This window comes from Grammomys surdaster, unplaced genomic scaffold, assembly GCF_004785775.1.
Source record: "Grammomys surdaster isolate TR1022 unplaced genomic scaffold, NIH_TR_1.0 167, whole genome shotgun sequence".
Classification (NCBI taxonomy): Eukaryota; Metazoa; Chordata; class Mammalia; order Rodentia; family Muridae; genus Grammomys; species Grammomys surdaster.
The window spans coordinates 12,858,231-12,864,440 of NW_021604615.1; the positions used below are offsets into that span (position 1 = coordinate 12,858,231).

Below are 6,210 nucleotides of genomic sequence, written 5' to 3' on the forward strand. Positions count from 1 at the left end.
TGTTTGTGTGTATATGTCTTTTTGTGTGTGTGTTTATGTATGTCTTTCTGTGTGTGTCTGTGTGTATATGTTGTATGTTTGTATATCTGTGTGTTTGTGTGTATGTCTGTGTCTCTGTGTGTATTTCTCTGTGTGTGTCTGTACATATGTTGTGTCTCTGTGTGTGTCTTTCTGTATGTATATCTGTGTATGTACGTTGTGTGTGTGTCTCTGTGTATGTGTGTGTACTTTATATAAAATTTAAGATACACAAATGAGAAAATTTGCTCTTTATCCTTTTGAATTCAGATCATCTCAAATACTATCTCCAGTCACTCCAATTTTCCCAAACACCATAATGTCATCTCCAGACAATATTTATCTTTTTTTTTTTAAAAAAAAAATGTTTTTCAAGATTCATTTTACTTAAAATAGTAAACAGTCTATAGTACAAATAAAATACATTTTATCATCTGATATACAATCAATATATAGATTGGATAATTACAAAACTGCCTATTAATGTATAAATTCTTAACAGTAAATCTGCTGTGGGCTGTGGGCTGCTGTGGAAGAATGCTTACTGAACACACATGGCCCCACACTCCACTCCAAACACAGCCATGACTCACTGGTTATCAATAACGTGCCTCTGCTTGTTCTAGCATTCAAAGCACCTATATGAACATTTATTCTCAGCAATGGAGGAAACATTCTGTCCACATTTCTCCCCCACAGCCCTTTCCCCTCCCCCACAGCTCTGTTCCCCCTCCCCCACATCCATCCTTACTTAGGAAAGCTTGGTTTTTACCTTTACTTTTGGTCTTGGGATGAAATTTTTCAGGTCCAGATTTAATAACTGTAGGCAAATACTATACAACTGCATCATGACACAGTTTTCTGTGTCAGCTGTGGTGACAATGGCTTCCAGCTCATTCTCGATAAATGACTGCTCTGCTATATAAAGTACCCTCTGGTTCCTAATGCCACACAGGAACTTGTCATCACTGCCTAATCACCTTTAAATTATAATCTCAAAAACTGGTGTGCGTTCATGCATCCCAGTACTCGGGAGGCTAAGGTAGTAGGATGGCTTGAAGCCAGCCTGGGCTACATACCCAGATACTTTACACCCCCACCCCCAAGTCTGATGACTCTATGCCCATGTTCAACAGTCTTCACCCTCCTCCTTGAGATGTCAAACGCACACACTCCCATTTCTTTCTCTATCCTGTCCCTCACTTAACTCTCTGGGCCAGCTCCAGTGAGCCTCCCAATCCAAATACTCTCTGCATACACGGCAGGTACCCTTGCCAAGCAGGGTTCCACCTTCACTGAAGACCTCTGCTGTGTTTGAGTAGAAATAGCTACTCACCCTGGGAATTCCAGAAGAGGCTCTAGTGCATGTGCTCAATTTTATGCTTGCTTTGTCTTCCCAATGCGTGTTACATCACAGACACAAAGAAGAAAGGAAATCCAGTGAGAACACTGTAGGTCTACATATGAAGCACAGTAGGTCTACATACAAAGCACCATGGGTTGCTTATGCTCACAGTTCAAATGGCATTATTATAATCTCAGCTCCTTTCAAAATGATAGAAAGTCAGTCACGTAAGGCCAACTGATTCGGCCAGCATAGGACTCACCCTGCAGAGATCAGAAAACAAAATGGCACTTCCTGGCAGTAACTGAGGGAAGAGAGATGTCTCAGTATCTCTACTTTATCTGTAAATCTCTGACACAATGGCTGAAAAACCAAACCAAACCAAACCAAACAAAACAAAACAAAAACAAAAACAAACAAACAATGTAATTCAACAGCCAGTGGCTGTCGACAAAGCTCGGTGAGGCTAAACTCCAAGAGAATACCAAGCCCTGCCCTGCACCAGCTACAACTCATTCTCCTTAAACCAGCTCTTATCTCTGCAGAGTCCATGAAACTAAAGGGGACATGGGAGTAGAGATGTATCCCTTAGGCAGGAGGGAAAAAGAAAGAGTAGAAAGAAATCTTGCTGTATAATGTGACTTCCATTTGAAGGATCTGGAGACTTGGAAAAGGTGAATAATTTAGTCAAGATTAAGATAGTCATAGCCAGGCATGGTGGCTTATGCCTATAATTCCTGCACTTGCAAGCATGATTGTTTATACCTGTATAATCTCAGCATCTGGGAGGCAGAGGCAGGAGAGCAGAAGTTCCGGGCCCGCAAGGGCTACACAGTGAGATTGAAATCAGCACGGAGTAGATGAGAACTTGACTGGGAGAAGAGAAAGAGTGGAAGGCGACAGCGGTGGCGATGCCCGCAGAGGCAGCAGCGATGGCCGCAGCGGCAGCGATCCAGCTACTTAGTAAACCACAGGAAATAGTCTGACCTCGAGCCACACTTGTCCTCTGGCCCACTGTCTGCCCTCACTCGGTTCTGCGCTGCGACGAATGAAGGCATCATCGCAAATCTGCCATTCCCCCAACAGTCATCAAGCTAAGAGAAACTTCTGGGAAGTAAATTAGCCCACAAATCTCATCAGGACCACTACAGGGAGACCAGCACTCTGCACATCTAATGCATGTGTTTATGTAAATGGTGGTAAACAAGGCTGATTTACATCGGTGTCAGCATGAGTTTTGCTTGACTTTGCATAATGAATCTTAACCTTCAACTGTGGGTAGGTGAAATTTAGATGCAAAAGTCAAAGTGATGGAGGAACTCAGGCCTGAAGAAAGGAAGCAACCATCTCTGAGACCCGGAGAAGAAAGTGGGGCAGAGGATCTTAAGATCCTAGGGAGATGAAGATGAAAAGGCAGGTGGAGGCAGAGGTGGCTATTTCCTGAAGTAGCTGATGCCTGAGTTCAGTCATTTCCAAAGTTTCTTCTCACCCTGCAGCCTACTCTATCAGAGGAGGCCATGGTAGCTGAGCAGGGGACCCCTGAAGTGAGACTTCAATGAGTCCCTGAATCTCTCATCTACATCCTGGGCTCGAATAGCCAAGCTGGAATCTGCATCCCTCACACAGAATATAAGCAGCAAACTGGAACCCAATGCCCACCTCCAAATGGTTCAAGAAAAGTGCAAATCAGTTAGCCATTCTTTCCCAGCTCGGTCTAGGTATAGTCCTGTGTACTAAACACTTGTAAAGGCCAAGGCCCTAAGAGTTGTTCTCAGAATAACTCTGCAGGATGCCCCTCCCTTGCCCTTCTTTGCAAGGCATGTTCATGGGTGTGCGGCTTTGTGTAAAAATCAGAAGCTGGCACGTGGGCTCCTCCAGAGTTGGGATGGAGGGTACTCCGGCCTGCGGTGCCACTCGGTTCTCCTGCCCTCCCCACTTCACGGAAATGTCTCCAGGCTCAGATCCCCCCCTCCCCCGTTTCTCCTTGGAGGCGCTTACAGGTCCAGATACAGAACTGTGGCTTATCCGAGCCCCTGCAGGCTTCGCCCAACAAAGCCTCAATGGGCAGCATGTGCCTCTGTCTGGCTCCAAGACTGTGAAGGGCAAACGGGATGGCAAGAAGCACCAATACCGGGTCTTTACCAGCAGCCCCAGACTGGAGAAGCCACCTTGCTCGCATCTTCATCGAAGGCAGGTGGCAGACTCACCTGTGCCCCCATGCCCAATGGGAGCTTAAAGATCATGGAGGGTCCTCGGGAATGTCTTATCTCTCGGGTCCCCCTGCAGCCGATCCCCACAAGCCTTCCACCTCAGATCTCTGCTGGCCTGCGGCCTCGCTTCTCTGCCTTCGGAGGCAACCCTCCCATCACAGGGCCGGGGTCAGCCTCAGCTCTGAGGTCACCCACTTCAGGGAAGAAGAAAAAGAAGAGAAAGGGTACAGAGGCCTCAGACCCTCAGGAGGCTGTGAACAGGCACGGGATCATGGAGGTGGAAACAGCCTGGGGTAACCTAGGAATGGATGTGAAGAAAAAGAAGCATCACGTGGGGGAGGGGGAGATTGAGGCCGAGGCAGTGCAGCCCGAGGCAGAGCTGCCAGTCCCATCTGCCACCAGCAGCAAGAAAAGAAAGAAGTCCAAGGGGGCAGAGACATTCCAGGCAGAAGAGGATCTGGGGCACACTGAACCTGTGGCTCAAACAGACCCTCCTGAGGGGACCTTCCTGTCCTCCACCAAAAAGAGAAAGAGGCAGAAGGAAGCCGAAGGGACAGAGGAAGTGGACGGCACCATGGCTGGCTCTCAGCCACAGGTCACTATGGAACCCCATGAGGAAACCATCCTACTGTCCCCTACAAAGAAGAGGAGAAAAGAGACAGAATTTGTTGAGGGAGGCAGAGATGGGGCTCCCTGGAGTGCTCATGGAGACGGAACTTTCAGAACATGGGCTTCAGGATGAAGTGGCTCCTGTGTCCCCCAAGAAGACGAAGAAGAAAAAGGAAAAGTGGGCAGACAAGGCAGAGGTGACAGAGGCTGCATTTGAGCCCCAGGGGGCTCTAGCACCCAGCAAGAAAAAAGAGAGAGGACAGAAAGCAACAGAGTCTGAGGTGACTGACCCAAGACAATCTGAGGAACCAGAGCCCAGGGCCAGTCAAAGATCCCCCAAGAAGAAGAAAAAGGATCAGGAAAGTGGGGTGCAAGACACTTTTCCCCACTGAGAGCTATCTCCCACAGGACAGGAGAAGCAGAAGAGGGAACTTGAGCAGGAACCATAACAAGACCCTGGGGAGGGGGAAAGCGGGGAACTTGCAAGGCTGAGGTTAGAAATCAGTAAACATGCACGTCCACAGAGGCCTGGGCATGCAAATGCTTTATTGTGACACTGGGCCTCCGTGGCAGCGGGTCATCGAGGCACTTTGAGGAAGGGTTCATGTAGTACTTCAAAGAGCCTGTGGGCCTGAGGGCAAGAGAAGAGGACAGACACGTCATTAAAGGTGCTGTGTGCTTGCTTAAAAGAAAAAAAAATCAGAAGCTGACACCGGCCTCTTCTCCAATCACTATCCTCTTTACAAACTGCGACAGATTCTCTCACTCGAACCCACAGTTTGACAGTTTAGCCTAGCTAGCTATCTTGCCCTGGGGATTCCCACATCCATCTCCCAGGGGCTGGGATTTCAGGTGGGCAGTGGGGCTGTCATGCCCACCCGTCATTTATGTGTTACTGGGGGTGTGAACTCAGGGCGTCATGGTTACACAGCAAGCACTTTAAACACTGGGCCATTTCCCCAGAGCAAACAACATGATTTTCGTATGACAGCTATGCATACAGTGAAGCAGGAGCTACGGTGACTTCTCATGGTGCCCCCTGTCAGTAACATCCAATGATCACTGAGCCAGTAGCACTGCATGGTCATATACCATATGCTCAAAACTGTGTTGAATTCTGTAGCTCATTTCCTACAGAGGAAGACACTACCCTTCTCTCACAGGCAGAAACACTAAGCACCCCAGGTTAAGCACCACAAAAACAGTGCTGGCTCTCAGTCTTACATTAAAACTGGTAAATTTAGCCACTACACCGTCTGCTGCCATCGTAAGGATAAACTTGCTACAAGTGCTCTCTCTGCTCAAGATGATTTTAAATGTCATTAACAATAAACTGTAACATTGCATGAGAAAAAAAAATTCCTCCTATCTAAAACACACTTGTCACTTATAAGCAATTCTTGAAAGAGACCATTTAAGCCTCATTAGAGAAAGATGTATTTAATATATTACTTTGGTACATTAAAAGGGAAAAAAATAAAAGCAAAAGAGTTTGAAGCCTCCTTCAGATATTGTCTAGCTTTTTCTGAAATGCGTTTTGCTCAGAGATATTAATGGTAATAGATACTTTCCCACCTAACTCTGTCACCTGCCTTGTTTAAAGAGCTGGGGAGACAGCCTTTTCTAAAAGAATTCGTGATCCAATTAAAGGCTATTGTTGCTAGGCATGTAATCCTGTTTTATAGTTAGGAGACACTCATCTGCTTCTGATCCTGCCTCTGAATATTGGTAAATAAACCTAAGGTTTTGTTTTTTTGTTTGCTTTCACCTTCCTCAGCAACCATTTGGATTTTAAGGCTTAAAACCCCAAGAGACTAGACCTGGATCTTTTTTCAAGTAAACGGTACCATGGCTCTTGCCTGCTAGGAAAGCAGCCACAGCAAGGCTTCTTACCTGCCGCGTGGTAAGACAGTACCATTAAACGGATGATTATAGAACTCGTGAAAGCATATGCATGAGGTTGCGCAAAACCCAGAAACTCAAAGCAAAGCTGTGGGGTTATAGTAACCACCAAAATAAAGCCAAGGC

At 46.7% G+C, this 6,210-nt stretch overlaps 1 pseudogene; it reads left to right on the forward strand.

Annotated features, from left to right (window-relative positions):
- The first annotated feature begins 3,248 nt into the window (after positions 1–3,248).
- Positions 3,249–4,574, forward strand: LOC114620227 (annotated as a pseudogene).
- Positions 4,575–6,210: the final 1,636 nt, after the last annotated feature.